General features: G+C 41.0%; 1 protein-coding gene and 1 pseudogene across 3 annotated transcripts in view; both read left to right on the forward strand.

The window, feature by feature from the left end:
- Window positions 1-19,066, forward strand: part of NAA35 (N-alpha-acetyltransferase 35, NatC auxiliary subunit) — a 105,584-nt gene that overhangs the window by 12,029 nt on the left and 74,489 nt on the right. The window lies entirely within an intron of this gene.
- Window positions 2,328-2,788, forward strand: LOC128575335 (cytochrome c, somatic-like; annotated as a pseudogene).

Below are 19,066 nucleotides of genomic sequence, written 5' to 3' on the forward strand. Positions count from 1 at the left end.
AATCCTTTAAGACATGGCAGAAAGTGGAAAGGGAGCAGAAGGGAGTAGCATGTGTAAAGAGATCATATGGAGAGGCAGGAAGCAAAAGAGAGAAACTGAGAAAGTAAGACACTTTTTTTTTTTTTTTGAGACAGAGTTTTGCTTTGTCGCCCTCAGTAGAGTGCCATAGCATCACAGCTCACAGCAACGTCCAACGCCTGGGCTTAGGTGATTCTCTTGCCTCAGCCTCCTGAGTAGCTGGGACATAACACCTGGCTATTTTTTGTTGCAGTTTGGCCAGGGCTGGGTTCAAACCCGCCATCCTTGGTATATGGGGCCGGCGTCGTACCCACTGAGCCACAGGCGCCACCCAAAGTCAGACACTTTTCAACAACTTCTCATGAGGTTGAGCAATGCAAGGTTTAGAAGTGCCATCACCCCTTCCTTGTGCTCAGTGAGAAATCCACATATAACTTTTGATACCCCCCAAATTCAATTGCTGGTAGCCTAATATTGACTAGAAAACCTACTCATAGCATATGAACATAGGCATTTAACCTAAGTTTTGTACAAAATTGTCTCATTTATGATTATAAATCTTTAAAATAAATAAGCTACAGAAAAGAATATGAGATCAGTGAATTAAGTTTGTGAATTCATCCTAGAAAAAGTGCTGCATTCTTCATTGCTGAATATTGCAACAGTCACCTTCGAAATACTTCCCTTGGCCATCAGGGTCATCTTACGTTATTAAGAAAATAATAAGAGAGGGAGAGGCAAGATGGCTGTCTAAAGGTAGCTTTCACCAGAAGCTCCTGTCCAGTGGGATAAAAGCTGGACTGAAGTGATCTTGGAGAAATTGAAATTGGGCAGTTGAGCACAAAGACAAGACATCAAGGTATACATCATGGGGATAGCTGTGAGGGTGGGAAAGAGGAAGAAAGATAACAGAGATCAAGTAGGAAGCTATTAGACTGAAGGTGCCTGGTGCCAAAGAGGATGGGAGACCCTTCCCCTAAGTGGGAGGCCCACTGTAGCCTTTCCACCAGTGAGTAGGGAACAAAGGACCTCTCACCTCACCCCATGGGAGGGAGCCATGAGGTACTGCTTCTCCTGCACCCAGGAATTTTTACCTCTGGGTCCCCATTCTGGCACAAAAGTGAATAAATTTTTGTCCTGCAGTCCTGAGTGCACAGCCCACCCTTACCCCTCTCCAGTTGCCTGACAGACTGCCCACTGTAGAGGTTGGTGTGTTTGGTAAGTTCTCTGAGAGACCTCTAGATTGTGTGGGCTGCTGAACAGAGTAGTGCCTTGCTCCCTGCTATAGGAGGAAACAGTGGTGCTGCTGCAGTCCTAAGTATGGAGTGGTATGTTCTCTCCTGGCTCTCACTTTTGGTAGTGGAAACCTTTCCCCTGCCCTCTAGAGAGCTTCTGCCTAGTGTCTGTGCCCCTCTCCCCCAAGCAGCCCTTGGCTTCATTCCTAGCAACTTGGAGAGAGACAGACATAGACTCAGGTGACCCATACTGGGAAGGTCCAGGAACTAGACCTCCTACTCAGCTCTGGGAGATGGCTGCATTTTATCTAGTCGATAGCCACGACTCTGGGGAAGGACCATGGCTTCTCTGAACTTGTTTGCGCTTCTGGAACAAGTTTGATTGGAACTCTCACACAGCACTGTCAGGCTGCTGATTTTTATTCTCTAGCCACCATTGGCAGGGGCTGCAGGTTCAACCCTAATTTGAATTTGTTTGCAAAGTGGGGTTGGTGCCATGAGGTGTGGGAACAGTGGGTCTATTCAGAATTCCCCTCCTTCAGCTTTCACTGGTGGAGACAGGGCTGCAGCTGTTCAAATCTTTATACAACAGAAACTCCAATGAAATACTTCACCTCCTTTAAACTGGATGGAAGACAGGCTGATACCAAGGCAGAATCACATTGCGCTAAGCAAGGCCAGCCCTTGGAGTTACCAAGGATCTGGATATAATGAGGAAAGATACAGCAGAGCTTAAGAAATTGAAAGAGGCATTTGAGGAGCTTCAAAGCATAGCAGAGATCCTCAGTAAGAGTAGAACATGGAGAAGAAAGAATTTCTGAAATTGAAAACAAGACTTTTGAACTATTCCAATCATTCAAAGAGGCAGAATAAAAGAGAACAAAACCACAAAATTTCCTGAGAAAGTTAAGGGATTATTCAAAAAGATCAAACATCTGAATTATAGGGATTCCTGAAGCGGAAGAGGATGGTCCTAAAGGCACTAATGCTCTCTTCTCCAAGACATCATGGTGGAGAATTTTCCAAGCATTGCAAAAGACAGGAAAATTCAGTTAGTAGTTTCAGAACCCCAGCAGGACTCAATCCAAACAGAACATTTTCTAGACACATTGTAATGTGCTTTGCCAATGTCAGTCTGAAAGAGATAATCCCCAGACAGCAGGACGTCCGGCTTCCAGCTCGTAACTTTAGTACTGTTAGCAACCAAAGAGAGAATTAAACATGGGTGATATTGAGAAAGGCAAGAAGATTTTTGTTCAGAAGTGTGCCCAGTGCCATACTGTGGAAAAAGGAGGCAAGCACAAGACTGGGCCAAATCTCCATGGTCTCTTTAGGAGGAAGACAGGTCAGGCTTCTGGCTTCTCTTACACAGACGCCAATAAGAACAAAGGCATAACCTGGGGAGAGGATACACTGATGGAGTATTGGAGAATCCCAAGAAGTACATCCCTGGAACAAAAATGATCTTCGCTGGCATTAAGAAGGGAGAAAGGGCAGACTTGATAGCTTATCTCAAAAAAGCTACAAATGAGTAATAGGTGGCCATTGCCTTATTTATTACAAAAGAGAAATATCTTACGGCTTTTTTTTATGTGTACCATAATTTGATTGGTCTCATTTACCAGAATTTAGGTCATGAATGAGTGACAGAATATTTCTGTTGGACAGTCCCGGTTTAACTAAGACTGGCTTGTGGTTAAATGAATATGATCGGTTTTTTGGATTTTGATAGTGATTCCAGTTCAGTAAATGCATCACTGTTTTCCATTTCTAAAGATATGTTCAGATTTAATTAGCGATGTTTACCTTTTCACAAAGATAGTAAATTGCCATCCCAAAGCCTATTGAAGATTGGTTTTATATTAAGATTTATATAACTGATTATGTGAATATATTTAAATACTGGGGAAATCCCCTCACTGTCTCAGAACCAAGCAAGACTCACTGATGTTTTAATTGGTGTTCATTAGCCTGTTAAAGGTGAGGGCTGGAGAGAAGGTAGCAATGTTTACTTTGTACTTTTGATCTTTATCACGCCAATATAATTTCCCTGGGTCTACTAAAATGCTGCCTTTTATTTATTGAAAGGCATTTTAGTGTGGTTTGTGTGTAATGTCAAATAAAAAATATTTAACATTAAAAAAAAAAGAGATAATCCCGTAAGCAGCCAGGGGTCAGAAAAATCCTACCTACAGAGGAAAAATATCAGGATGACTGCAGATCCTTCGGCTGAAACTTTTCAAGGGGATGGTTATCAGCCTTTAACCTTCTTAAACAAAAATTTTCAGCCCAGGATCCTGCTAAAAAGAAAATGAGTTTCATTTGTGATGGAGAAATCAAATATTAGACTGACATGCAATTGTTAAGGAAATATGCCATTACTAGACCGGCTCTATAGGAAGTACTCAGACCCATTCTTCATACTGACCAGCATGATGGTTCATTACCAAAGTAAACACACCAAGAAATAAAAAGACAAAGCCTAGCTATCACAATGGTGCAAAGGAAAAAAAAATAAGCTTTGGACCTCTGAAGGATGATTTGACCAAAACTCCACCATACCTATCAGTTCTCTCAATAAATGTGAATGGCTTGAATTCCCCTGTAAAGAGGCATAGGCTGGCTGACTGAATACGAAAGGGAACACTTCTACACTGCTGGTGGGAAAGCAAGCTAATATCACCTTTTTGGAAAGAAGTTTAGAGAATATTCAAGGAACTAAAAGTAGACCTACCATTCCATCCTGCAATTCCTCTACTAGGTATATACCCAGATGATCAAAAATTATTTTATAACAAAAACATTTGTACCAGAATGTTTATTGCAGCCCGATTTATAATTGCCAAGACATGGAAACAGCCCCAAGTGCCCATTGACCCATGAATGGATTAATAAGTTGTGTTATATGTACACCATGGAATACTATGCAGCCATAAAAAGATGGAGGCTTTACATCTTTTGTGTTTACCTGGATGGAGCTGGGACATATTCTTAGTAAAGTATCTCAAGAATAGAAAACTTATCCAATGTACTCAATACTACTATGAAATCCATATATAATCACCTACACATTCATATGAATGGCAAAACATAACTGTAGTCCAGAAAGTAGAAGGGTAGAGGAGAGAGGGGAAGGGAGGGGGCAGGAGGAGGGTATTTGGGGGAACCTTACTTAATGTATGTGATGCAGTGGTACATTTCAAAACTATTAAGAAAAGAGTATAATTGGGATGGATGTGTTACTTAGTTCAATATAAGCATTTCACATTGTATATCAAGTCAGTACACTGAAACCCATAAATGCATCAATGTACACAGTTATGATTTAATAAAAAAAAAAAAAAAACCTCAAACCCAAGATCTGCTGTTTCTAAGAAACACACTTAACTTCCAGGGATAAAAAAAACTCAGAGTGAAGGAATGGAAAACAATAATATAGGTAAATGCAAATCAGAAAAAAGGAGGGGTTGCAGTCTTATTTGCAGATGCTATTGGTTTTATACCAATAAATAAAAAAATACAAGGATGGACACTACATACTTGTATGTCAAGGGAAGTATACAACATAAAGAGTTTTTTTTTTTTTTTTTTTTTTTTTTTGAGACAGAATCTCACTGTGTTGTCCTTGGTAGAGTGTCATGGCGTCACAGCTCACAGCAACCTCAAACTCTTGGGCTTAAGTGATTCTCTTGCCTCAGCCTCCCAAGTAGCTGGGACTACTGGCACCCACCACAACGCCCAGCTATTTTTTGTTGCAGTTGTTGTTGTTGTTTAGCTGGTCCGGGCCAGCCTGGGTGTATGTGGCTGGAGCCCTACCCACTGAGTTACGGGTGCCGCCAACATGAAGAGATTTCCAATCATTAACATTTACACACCCAATCTAAACATTTTCTTTTTTTTTTTTTGAGACAGAGCTCAAGCTGTCACCTTGGGTAGAGCGCTGTGGCATCATAGCTCACAACAATCTCCAACTCCTGGGCTCAAGCAATTCTGCCTCCGCCTCCCAAGTAGCTGGGACTACAGGCGCCTGCCACAATGCCTGGCTATTTTTTGGTTGCAGCCATCATTGTTGTTTGGCGGACTCAGGCTGGATTCCAACCCACCAGCTCAGGTGTATGTTGCTGGCATCTTAGTTGCTTAAGTCACAGGTGCCGAGGCTACACACCCAATCTAAATGCTTCCTAATACATAAAACAAACCTGAAACAATTGTTCCAATATGCTATCTTCCTGAACCATAATAGTTGGATCTTTTATCACTCTTTGATAATACTGGACAGATCCTCCAAACAGAAACTAAACAAAGAAATAATGGATTTAAACATGACCTTAGAACAAACGAACTTAACAGACATATAGAGAATATTTTATCCTCACAAAACCAAATACATATTCTTCTAATTAGTCCATGGATCATTCTCCAAAATTGATCATATCATAGGACACAAATCTAACCTCAACAAATTCAAAAGAATAGAAATCATTCCTGTATCTTCTCAAATCATTGTGGAATAAAAGTTGAATTCACCAGCAACAGAAATCTTCATACCCAGATAAAGTAATGGAAACTAAATAAACTTATTTAGCTGAATGACAGCTGAGTTAAGAATGAGATGAAGAAGGAAATCATTAGATTTCTTAAACAAAATGATAATGAAGTCACAAGCTATAAAAACCTGTGGGATACTGCAAAGGCTTTCCTAAGAGGGAAATTTATAGCATTAGATGCCTTCATCAAAGTAAAAGAAAGAGAGCAAGTTAACCTAATTGGGCCATCTCAAATAACTGGAAAAGAAGAACAATTCAACCCCAAACCCAGCAGAAGAAAAGAAATAACTAAAATTAGAGAAGAGAACTGGAGAATAGAACCATTTGGAAGATCAGTGAAACAAAAAGTTGGTTCTTTGAAAAGATTAATAAAATTGATAAACCCTTGGCCAGACTAACCAGAAACAGAAAAGTAAGATCTCTAATAACTTCACTTAGAAACAAAAAAGGGAAAATAACAACAGATACCACAGAAATACAAAAGATCCTCAATGATTACTACCAAAAACTCTATGCCTAGAAATATGAAAATGTAGAGGAAATGGACCAATACCTGGAATCTTACCACCCTCCTAAACTCAACCAGAAAGAATTAGAAATTCTGAATAGACCTTTATTAATCACTAAAATTGTATCCACAAAACAAAATCTTCCAAGAAAAGAAAAGCCCTGAACCAGATGGTTTCACATCAGAATTCTACCAAACCTTCAAAGAGGAATTAGTACTTTTTTGTTTTTGAGGAACTAGTAGTTATATTGCATAATGTATTCCAAAACAGAGAGAAGGAAGGACTCCTCCCCAAAATGTTCTGTGAAGCAAATATCAGCCTAATTCCAAAACAGAAAAGGAAAACTGTGGGCCAATATCAATAAATGTCGATGCAGAAATATTCAATAAGATATTAGCAAATGGAATACGACACATTACAAATGTTATACATCGTGATTAAGTGGGTTTTATCCCAGGAATTCAAGGTTGGTTCAACATACATAAATCCATAAATACAATTCACCACATAAAATCAAAAACAAAGACCGTATGATTTTCTCAATTGTTACAGAAAAGGCTTTTGACAATATCCAGCATCATTTTTTGACAAGAACACTGAAGAAAATAGGCTTAAGTGGGACATTTCTTAAACTGATAGAGGCCATCTGCAAAAAAAACCCACAGCCAATATCATTGAATGGAGTAAAATTAAAAGCATTTCCACTCAGATCTGGAACTAGACAAGGATGTCCACTGTTGCCATTGCTGTTCAACATAGTGCTGGAAGTCCTAGTCTTTGCATTCAAGCAAGAGGAAGAGATCAAGGGTATTTAAATGGGAACTAAGATGATCAAACTCTCGCTCTTTGCAGGTGGCATGATCTTATACCTGGAATACCCCAGGGATTCAACTATAAAGCTCTTAGAAGTGACCAAGGAATATAGTAACATCCCAGGATACAAAACCAGTGTCCACCAAGATTTCATATATGCCAATAATAGTCAAGCAGAGAATAAAATCAGAGACACAATACTATTTACAGTAGCTCCAAAGAAGATGAAATACCTGGGTATATATCTAACAAAGGATATTAATAACTATGAAACCTTGAGAAAAGAAATAGAAGTTGTTAACAAATGGAAGAACATAACATGCTTGTGGTTGGGAAGAATCAACATTGTTAAAATATCCATATTCCCCAAAGCAATCTACAGATTTAATGCAATCTCCATCAAAGCACTAATGTCATACTTTGAAGAACTTGAAAAAATAGTACTACATTTCATACAGAACCAGCAAAAAAAACCCAAATAGCCTATACAATTTTTAGAAATAGGAACAAAGGGATTGCATAGTAATACAACCTTTATGGAAAGAAAGTTGACCTTTCATTTGATCCCATAATGCCATTACTAGGTGTCTACTCAGAAGAACAAAAATTATTTAACCACAAAGACATTTGCACCAGTATGTTTATCGCAGCTCAATTCACAATAGCCAAGTCATGGAAGCAACACAAATGCCCATCAAATCATGAATGAGTTAACAAATTGTGGTATATGTATATGATGGGGTACTATTCAACCATGAAAAGATGGAGACTTTACATCTTTTATATTTACTTGGATGGAGTCGGAGCACATTCTTCTTAGTAATGTATCTCAAGAATGGAAAAAAGTATCCAGTGTACTCAATACTATTATGAAACCAATATATAAACATTTACAGACTCATCAATGATAAAACACAAATATATTCTAACAAGGGGGAGGGGTAAAGAGGGAGAGAGATGGCAAGAGAGGAGGGTGATTGGTGTGCACAATGCAAAGGTATATTTCAAAATAAATTAAGTAAATTTTAAATGCCTTACCACAAAATACAAGTACGTGAGGTGATGGTTATGTTGATCAGTTTGATTAAGCATTCTATATCAAATCATCACATTATACCCCATAAATGTACACAGTTATGATTTTCATTAAAAATTAATGAAAGGAAAGAAATAAGAACCAAATCTATAGGCATTACGTTAACAAGACTTCAGGTTATAAGTCTATAGCTATCGAAACAACATGGTATTGGCACAAAAATAGTACTGATCTATGGAATAGGATAGGGAGCCTAGAGATGAACCCAGCCACATGTTGCCATGTGATCTTTGATAAACCAAGCAGAAGCGTGCACCAGGGAAAAGAATCCCTATTTAACAAATGGTACTGGGAGAACTGGTTAGACACATGCAGAAGACTAAAACTGGGAGGGGGAGACAAGATGGCGGACTGAAGCCAGCTTTCAACAAAGGCTCCCGTCCAGAAGGAGAGTTAAGGGACAGGAATTTAGTAAGTATCCTGGTGGACTTGAGCCTCACCAAGAGAGAAGGCTGAAGAACGCACATCAACACCGCTGAGGCAAGTTGTGATCACAAGGACGCAAAACAAAAGGTACAAAATCCACCACCAAGCGGACGGGAGTCCCCCTCCCCCATGAGACCGGCTCTAGAGCCCCATAATTGAACAAGCGGGCAGAAATTGAACAAGCGGGCAGAAATTAGAGCCCTTTAATTTCCACGGTCTCTCCACGGGAGAGACCTTCTAAAAACTGGACCTACCTCCCCTACTGGGGTGCCGTGGCGTTCTCCTGCCGGACATAGGGCTGAATAAAACTTTGGGAATCCTCTGCCGGCAACCCTGAATCCCCGGCACTCCCCTCCCGCCCACTGAGGTCTGGAGGCCTGTCCCCCAGGACTTCGGATCCTTGGGTGATTTCTCAAGGGGAGTGGACAGTCCCCTTGAGTGCGACTGGTCAGCATTGACTCTGAGGCGCGCCGAGTGAGGAGAGGGCACCGGGCTGAGGGGGAGTCACGCCTCGCGGCACTTCCCTGCGGTGCAGTGCAGCAACCCTCCCCGGGCATACGGGGCCCAAGACTGAATCAGACTCTGGCCTCCCCGCTGAGAGCTGAGAGCCCCTACTCTCACTCAGGGTCTGAGGGCCTATCCCCCAGGAGTTCGGATCCTTGGGTGATTTCTCAAGGGGAGTGGACAGTCCCCGAGTTGCGACTGGTCAGCATTGACTCTGAGGCGCGCAAGTGAGGAGAGGGCACCGGGCTGAGTCACGCCTCGCGGCACTTCCCTGCGGTGCAGTGCAGCAACCCTCCCCAGGCATACGGGGCCCAAGACTGAATCAGACTCTGGCCTCCCCGCTGAGAGCTGAGAACCCCTACTCTCACTCGGGGTCTGAGGGCCTATCCCCCAGGAGTTCGGCTCCTTGGGTGATTTCTCGAGGGGAGTGCACAGTGCCTGAGCTGCGTCAGGTCAGCGCTGACTCTGGGACACGTGAGCGAGGAGAGGGCACTCTGCTGAGGGGAAATCAAGCCTTGGCGGCACTTCCCTGCGGTGCAGTGCAGGAGCCCTCCCCGGACCGTAGTATTGCGTGAAACTGAATGAAACTCTAGCTTCCCCCCGCCCCACTCCCAATCGGGGTCTGGGGGCCCATCCCCCAAGAGTTCTGATTCTTGGGGGATCTCTTAAGGGGTGTGGACCCAGCACAAACTGCGGCCTCTCAGTGCTGACTCTGGGGCGTGGGACAGAGGAGAAAAGGGTCGCCTGAGTGCCCACACCAGAGCAGCAGTTCCCTGGAGGTAGATCAACAGCCGTTTTTTCTTTAACGGCAGAACGCTCACTTCTGGATATTCTGAGGCCACACCCCCTGTCTCCCTGGGCAACCAGAGGAGGCCACCGGTGACACGGCTCACAAACCCGGAAGCCTCCAGGGCGGGGCCGACCCAGAGAGGTGTTCAGACGCAATTCTCCAGCAGCAAAGACGTTTGAACTCAAAACAGCCCGTCTCCTGTAGGCGACGACAAGAACAGAGACAGAACCTCACAAAGTTGTCTGTTCTGTTCTGTTAGCAGCATGCATCAGGGATGGGGCTAAGCCTGAGTGAACACCTCCTTCCCATCACCTGCATCAAACACTCAAAGATGTCAGGCCCCATCTCCTCCTGCTAGATAGCGGCAGTCTGCGGGGGCCTGGCAGACTTCCTTGCGATTCAGGCAGGTGCAAACCCCTGGAGTGTCTGTTCACTGCAGGCAACTGGGTTAGCCATCTGCAGAGATACCAGTGACTGGGTCCGACGGAGGGGCAAAGTGGGGAAGGAGACGTCAACCTTCCCAGACTGCTCTGTTTGCTGGGTGGCTCCTCCTGACTCCACGCTGCACTGGGGTGAGCTGTGTCAGAGGAGTCACCAGGCCCCTGTGATCCAGTTCCCAGAGACCTCTTGAACCCTTCCACCCGAGACAAGTGCCGATTGAGACAGTTGATTCGGACCTTTTGAACTGGGCTAATAGACTGAGGACTCTTCAGGCGGTGCCCTGGGTGTGCGATTGTAGGAAGGTTTGATTCTCCTTTTCCAACTGGGGCCAGAGGTGGGCAGGCGGGGTGACTTAATTGCTGATTTTTCCACACAGCTGAGACTTCAAGCCAGGGTAGAAGTTGCAATAGGATCGAACAGAAACCAGCTGAAAACAAGACAGAACCACTTTGCTCCACCACACCAGACAGGGCCCCAGTTTCTCAGGCCACAACACTGTACGGGCCCTCGATAAAACCCCAGGGGAAAAACCAAAGGGAGTAAACCATGGGGCGGAATCAGCGGAAAAACTCTGGTAACATGAATAACCAGAATAGATCAACCCCCCCAAGAAAAGATACGGCAGATGTGATTGAAGATCCCATTCATAAACAACTGGCTGAGATGTCAGAAGTCGAATTCAGAATTTGGTTTGCAGACAAGATTAATAAAATGGAATTAGGAATTCGAGGAGAAATTCAAAAATTGTCTCAAGAATTTAACGAATTTAAAGACAAAACCACCAAAGACTTAGACACACTGAAACAAGAACTTACAGCCCTCAAAGATATGAAAAATACAGTAGAATCCCTCAGTAACAGAATGGAGCAAGCAGAAGAAAGGATTTCTGACATTGAAGATAAAGTCTTCGAACGCTCCCAATCTCTCAAAGAGGAAGAGAAATGGAGAGCAAAAACGGATCACTCACTCAGAGAGCTCTCAGATAATTCGAAAAAAAACAACATAAGGGTTATAGGAATTTCGGAGACTGATGAAGTAGCTGCCAAGGACACAGAGGCCCTTCTACATGAAATTATGAAAGAAAATTTTCCAGACATGCCTAGAGAATCTGAAATTCAGATAGCAGACAGCTTCAGAACCCCAGCACGATTCAACCCCAATAAGCCATCTCCCAGACAGATCATAATTAGCTTCACTAAAGTTAACATGAAAGAGAAGATTCTCAAAGCAGCCCGGCGAAAGAAAACTATAACGTACAAAGGTAAGAATATTAGAATAACTGCAGATCTCTCTGCTGAAACTTTTCAAGCCAGAAGAGGCTGGTCATCAACTTTTAATCTCCTAAAGCAAAAAAATTTTCAACCCAGGATCTTGTATCCAGCTAAACTGAGTTTCATCTATGATGGAGAAATTAAATACTTCAATGACATTCATATGTTGAAAAAATTTGCCATAAGTAAACCAGCTCTTCAGGATGTTCTCAGACCTATCCTCCACAATGACCAACCCAATCCTATACCACAAAAGTAAACTCACTCAGAATCTTTGGATCAAACTCCAACTTCCACACTGGCGAAAGGATTAAAAATGTCCACTGGACCTTTGAAAAACTCGATACCCAAAATTCCACCAGACTTATCAATACTCTCCATCAATGTGAATGGCTTAAACTGTTCTCTAAAGAGGCATAGGTTAGCTGACTGGATACAAAAACTCAAGCCAGATATTTGTTGCATACAAGAGTCACATCTCAACTTAAAAGACAAATACAGACTCAGGGTGAAAGGATGGTCATCCATATTTCAGGCAAATGGTAATCAGAAAAAAGCAGGTGTTGCAATTTTATTTGCAGATACAGTAGGCTTTAAACCATCAAAAGTAAGGAAGGACAAGAATGGTCACTTCATATTTGTTAAGGGTAATACTCAATATGATGAGATCTCAATTATTAATATCTATGCACCCAACCAGAATGCACCTCAATTTATAAGAGAAACTCTAACAGACATGAGTAACTTGATTTCCTCCAGCTCCATAATCGTTGGAGATTTCAACACTCCCTTGGCAGTGTTGGATCGATCCTCCAGAAAGAAGCTGAGCAAAGAAATCTTAGATTTAAACCTAACCATCCAATATTTAGATTTAGCAGACATCTACAGAACATTTCATCCCAACAAAACTGAATACACATTCTTCTCATCAGCCCACGGAACTTACTCCAAAATTGATCACATTTTAGGTCACAAGTCTAACCTCAGTAAATTTAAAGGAATAGAAATTATTCCATGCATCTTCTCGGACCATCATGGAATAAAACTTGAATTGAGTAACAACAGGAATCTGCATACCCATACAAAAACATGGAAGTTAAATAACCTTATGCTGAATGATAGCTGGGTCAGAGATGAGATTAAGAAAGAAATCACCAATTTTTTGGAACAAAATGACAATGAAGACACAAACTATCAGAACCTCTGGGACACTGCAAAGGCAGTTCTAAGAGGGAAATTTATAGCACTGCAAGCCTTCCTCAAGAGAACGGAAAGAGAGGAAGTTAACAACTTAATGGGACATCTCACGCAACTGGAAAAGGAAGAACATTCCAACCCCAAACCCAGTAGAAGAAAAGAAATAACCAAAATTAGAGCAGAATTAAATGAAATTGAAAACAAAAGAATAATACAACAGATCAATAAATCAAAAAGCTGGTTTTTTGAAAAGGTCAATAAAATAGATAAACCTCTGGCCAACCTAATCAGGAAAAAAAGAGTAAAATCTCTAATATCATCAATCAGAAACAACAAAGACAAAATAACCACAGACTCATCAGAAATCCAAAAAATCCTTAATGAATATTACAAGAAACTTTATTCTCAGAAATATGAAAATCTGAAGGAAATAGACCAATACTTGGAAGCACGCCACCTTCCAAGACTTAACCAGAATCAAGTGGAAATGTTGAACAGACCCATATCAAGTTCAGAAATAGCATCAACTATACAAAACCTCCCTAAAAAGAAAAGCCCGGGACCAGATGGTTTCACGTCAGAATTCTACCAAACCTTTAAAGAGGAATTAGTACCTATATTACTCAACCTGTTCCAAAATGTAGAAAAAGAAGGAAGACTACCCAACACGTTCTATGAAGCAAACATCACCCTGATCCCCAAACCAGGAAAAGACCCAACAAGAAAAGAAAATTATAGACCAATATCACTAATGAATATAGATGCAAAAATATTCAACAAGATCCTAACAAACAGAATCCAACAACACATCAAACAAATTATACATCATGACCAAGTTGGTTTTATCCCAGGGTCTCAAGGCTGGTTCAATATACGTAAATCTATAAATGTAATTCAGCACATAAACAAATTAAAAAACAAAGACCATATGATTCTCTCAATTGATGCAGAAAAAGCTTTTGATAATATCCAGCATCCCTTCATGATCAGAACACTCAAGAAAATTGGTCTAGAAGGGACTTTTCTTAAACTGATAGAGGCTATCTACAGCAAACCCACAGCCAATATCATATTGAATGGAGTTAAATTGGAATCATTTCCACTCAGATCAGGAACCAGACAAGGCTGCCCATTGTCTCCATTGCTTTTCAACATTGTAATGGAAGTTTTAGCCACCGCAATTAGGAAAGAAAAGGCGATCAAGGGTATCCATATAGGGTCAGAAGAGATCAAACTCTCGCTCTTCGCAGATGATATGATTGTGTATCTGGAAAACACTAGGGACTCTACTACAAAACTCCTAGAAGTGATCAAGGAATACAGCAGCGTCTCAGGTTACAAAATCAACATTCATAAATCGGTAGCCTTTATATACACCAACAACAGTCAAATTGAAAAAGCAGTTAAGGACTCTATCCCATTCACAGTAGTGCCAAAGAAGATGAAATATTTGGGAATTTACCTAACAAAAGACGTGAAAGATCTCTATAAAGAGAACTATGAAACTCTAAGAAAAGAGATAGCTGAAAATGTTAACAAATGGAAAAACATACCATGCTCATGGCTGGGAAGAATCAACATTATCAAAATGTCCATACTACCCAAAGCAATATATAATTTCAACGCACTCCCTATTAAATCTCCACTGTCATATTTTAAAGATCTTGAGAAAACATTACTTCGTTTTATATGGAATCAGAAAAAACCTCGAATAGCCAAGACATTACTCAGAAATAAAAACAAAACAGGAGGAATCACACTACCAGACCTCAGACTTTACTACAAATCGATAGTGATCAAAACAGCATGGTATTGGCACAAAAACAGAGAAGTAGATATCTGGAACAGAATAGAGAACCAAGAGATGAATCCAGCTACTTACCACTATTTGATTTTTGACAAGCCAATTAAAAACATTCAGTGGGGAAAAGATGCCCTATTTAACAAATGGTGCTGGGTGAACTGGCTGGCAACCTGCAGAAGACTGAAATTGGACCCGCACCTTTCACCATTAACTAAGATAGACTCTCATTGGATTAAAGATTTAAACTTAAGGCATGAAACTATAAAAATACTAGAGGAGAATGCAGGGAAAACCCTTGAAGAAATTGGTCTGGGTGAGTATTTCATGAGGAGAACCCCCCGGGCAATTGAAGCAGCTTCAAAAATACACTACTGTGACTTGATCAAACTAAAAAGGTTCTGCACAGCTAAGAACACAGTAAGCAGAGCAAGCAGACAGCCCTCAGAATGGGAGAAGATATTTGCAGGGTATAACTCTGACAAAGGTTTAATAACCAGAATCCACAGAGAACTCAAACGCATCAGCAAGAAAAAAACAAGGGATCCCATCGCAGGCTGGGCAAGGGATTTGAAGAGAAACTTCTCTGAAGAAGACAGGCGCACGGCCTTCAGACATATGAAAAAATGCTCATCATCTTTAATCATCAGAGAAATGCAAATCAAAACTACTTTGAGATATCATCTAACTCCAATGAGACTAGCCTATATCACAAAATCTCAAGACCAGAGATGCTGGCGTGGATGCGGAGAAAAGGGAACACTTCTGCACTGCTGGTGGGAATGCAAATTAATACATTCCTTTTGGAAAGATATATGGAGAACACTCAGAGATCTAAAAATAGATCTGCCATTGAATCCTGTAATTCCTCTGCTGGGCATATACCCAGAAGACCAAAAATCACAACATAACAAAGATATTTGTACCAGAATGTTTATTGCAGCCCAATTCATAATAGCTAAGTCATGGAAAAAGCCCAAGTGTCCATCGATCCACGAATGGATTAATAAATTGTGGTATATGTATACCATGGAATACTATGCAGCCTTAAAGAAAGATGGAGACTTTACCTCTTTCATGTTTACATGGATGGAGCTGGAACATATTCTTTTTAGTAAAGTATCCCAAGAATGGAAGAAAAAATACCCAATGTACACAGCCCTACTATGAAACTAATTTGGGACTCTCACATGAAAGCTATAACCCAGCTACAACTTAACAATAGGGGGAAGTGGGAAAGGGGGGGTGTGGGTAGAAAAAAAAAAAAAAGACTAAAACTGGACCCACGTTTCTCACCACTGATAAAAAAATTGATTCTGGCTGGACAAACATTTAAATTTAAGGCACCATAACAATTCTAGCAGAGAATATGGGGGAAAACACTTGGCAAAATTGGCCTGGGAAAAGTTTTTTTTTTTAGAGACATTCTCACTTTGTTGCCTTTGGTAGGGTGCTATGGTGTCACAGCTCACAGCAACCGTCTGCTCTTGGGCTTAGGTGATTCTCTTGCATCAGCTACCCGAGTAGCTAGGACTGCAAGTGCCTCGCCACAATTCCTGGCTATTTTTTTGTTTAGTTTGACTGGGGCTGGGTTCGAACCCACCACCCTCGGGATATGGAGTTGGCGCCCTCACTGAGCCACAGGGGCCGCCTAAGCCTGGGAAAAGATTTTATGATGAAGACCCTCCCCCCTTGGCAACTGCAGCAACACCAAAAATGAATAAATAAGACCTGCACAGCTGAGGATACCACAACTAAATCAGTCAGCCAGCCTTCAAAATGGGTGAAGCTACAAATCTGACAAAGGGCTGATAACTAGAATCTACAGGGAACTCAGATTAGTCCAGAAAAGAGCAAATAGCCACATTTATAAGTGGGGAAGAGACTTGAATAGGAACTTCTCTGAAGAGGATAGAGAAATGGCCAATGAACACGTGAAAAAATGCTCATCCCTAATTAGCAGAGAAATGCAAATCAAAACCACTGGGAGATATCACCTAACTTCAGTAAGATTAGCCCACATCATAAAGTTCTAAATCTGCAGGTACTAGTATGGCTGTGTAGAGAAGGGACCACTTAAGCAATGCTGATGGGATTGCAAACTAATAGAACTTCTATGGAAAGAAGTATGGAGAATTCTCAACTAAAAGTCAACTTTCCATTTGATCTCACAATCCCATTACTAGGTGTCTACCCAGAATAACAAAAATTTTACCACAAGGACATATGCACCAGAATATTTATTGCAGTTGAATGCTATATTGCCCAGATGTGGAAGCAACCCAAGTGCCCATCTACCCATGTATGGATTAACAAACTATGGTATATATAGTATACCATGGAGTACTATTCAGCCAGAAGAAAAGATGGAGACTTTACATCTTTTGTGTTACCTAGATGGAGTTGAAACACATTCTTAGTAAAGTCTCTCAAGAATGGAAAAAAAAAAAACCAATGTACTCAATACTATTATGAAACTAATAAATAAACAACTACACCCACATGCAAGAAAAAACACGAATAATAGTCTAGCAAGGGGGAAGGGAGAGAGAAGGAGGGAGGGCTAGGGCAAGATTTCACATAATGTACACAATGTGAGGGTGTTCAGCACACTCCCAGGTGAAGGGCTCAACTCGAACTTTACGTTAGAATTGAAAACAGTGTAACCTGAACATCTGTACCCTTATATTAATTTGTAATAAAAAAGAAAAAATCATAAGAGATTGTATGAATTTTGGAAGACAAACTATATCCAAATGATAGTGGGTAAGTTAAATAAAGGGAAATGCTTGATTATACTTATACTCTCATATTTAGCCCCAGTTTCTATAGTACTATAGCCAGGCACAATTTTCAAGGTGAGGAATATGTAATTTGGGGCCAGGGTGGCTCATGCCTGTAATTGCAGCATTCTGGGAGGAGGAAGCAGGTGGATTGCCTGAGCCTCAGGAGTTCAAGATCAACCTGAGCAAGAGTGAGCCCCTCGTCTGTACTAAAAATAGAAAAAGTAGCCCAACTTTATGGCAGGTGCCTGTAGTCCTAGATACTTGGGAGGCTGAGGCAAGAGGCTTGCATGAGCCCAGGAGTTTTAGGTTGCTCGGAGCTATGATGCTGTGGCACACTAGCTTGGGGCAACAGTGAGACTGTCTCAAACAAACAAAAGAATATGAAATTTTGAATTAGTAAATGAATAAGATTGGACAATTTAGTTGATGGGGGGAGGTGGAACCTGGAATTTAGTTCTTCTCCAATTTTAGTGTGCACCAGAATCATCTAGAGAGCTTTTTAAAACATAGATTTCTGGACCATACCCTCAGAATTCTTTATTTAGTAGGTCTAGTGTGGGACCGCAGAATTTGAATTTCTAACAAATTTCCAGGTGAGATTGATGCTGCTCATGCACTCTGAGAATCACTGTGAATCATTATTTTGATGATGCAGGCATAGTAGGGAGGGCATAATGAACCAACCATAGATTAATGGAGGTAAGAATGTGGTTTCTGGCTATGGAACAAGGCTTGGGTGAGGACAACTAGAGGGACCGAGGCCCCTTCATTTCCCTAAGGTTTTAGGTTCTGAGCCCAGGGATTACAATTGCCAGCATCCTACCCTGACCATCTGTCTTTTTTTTTTTTTTTTTTTTGAGACAGAGTCTCACTGTCGCCCTGGGTAGAGTGCCCTGGCATCATCACATCTTGACAGCAACTTCAAACTACTGGGCTTAGGTGATCTTCTTACCTCAGCCTATAAGTGCCTGCCATGACACTGGCTGGGTTTTTCTATCTTTAGTAGAGACAGTGTCTCAGTCTTGCTCAGGCTGGTCTCGAACTCCTGAGCTCAAGCAAGCCACCTAGGATTAGGTAGGAGCCACTGTGCTTACCCCTGACCATCTATTAAAGTTATAATCCTTCCAATCCATATCTCCTATAACCAGTTATTTTTTTTCTACCTAGCATGTGTAATCGTCTAACCTATTATATTATTTACTTACCTGTATTTTTTGTTTCTTCCCACTGGAATGTAAACTCCATGAGGCAAGCAAATTTGTTTTGCTCACTCATGCATCTCAAGTGCTTAGAACAGTCTAGCATGTAGTATGTGCTCAGTATTTGCTGAATGGATGAAATAGCTAATTCAGTGCTATTGTAGTTTCTGTAGCAGTTTTACTGATTAGGCAAATACCTTATAGTCTAGAATTTTAATTGCCATAAAGACTTTTTTTATTCATCCTCATGTAATTACAAAGTATTACAAATGGATACTTTGTTTTTAAGAAATTCATATATCAGAGCAGAAGCAAAAACTTGCTATCACTTCATCTCCTGCATATTCTGTATTTCTGCAGAAATAATCAGTTACAAGTTAAACAGATTATTGCTTGTACTTTATCTAGACCTTTTAAAAATTATAATTACATA

The sequence above is a fragment of the Nycticebus coucang genome, chromosome 2 (genome assembly GCF_027406575.1).
Source record: "Nycticebus coucang isolate mNycCou1 chromosome 2, mNycCou1.pri, whole genome shotgun sequence".
NCBI lineage: Eukaryota > Metazoa > Chordata > Mammalia > Primates > Lorisidae > Nycticebus > Nycticebus coucang.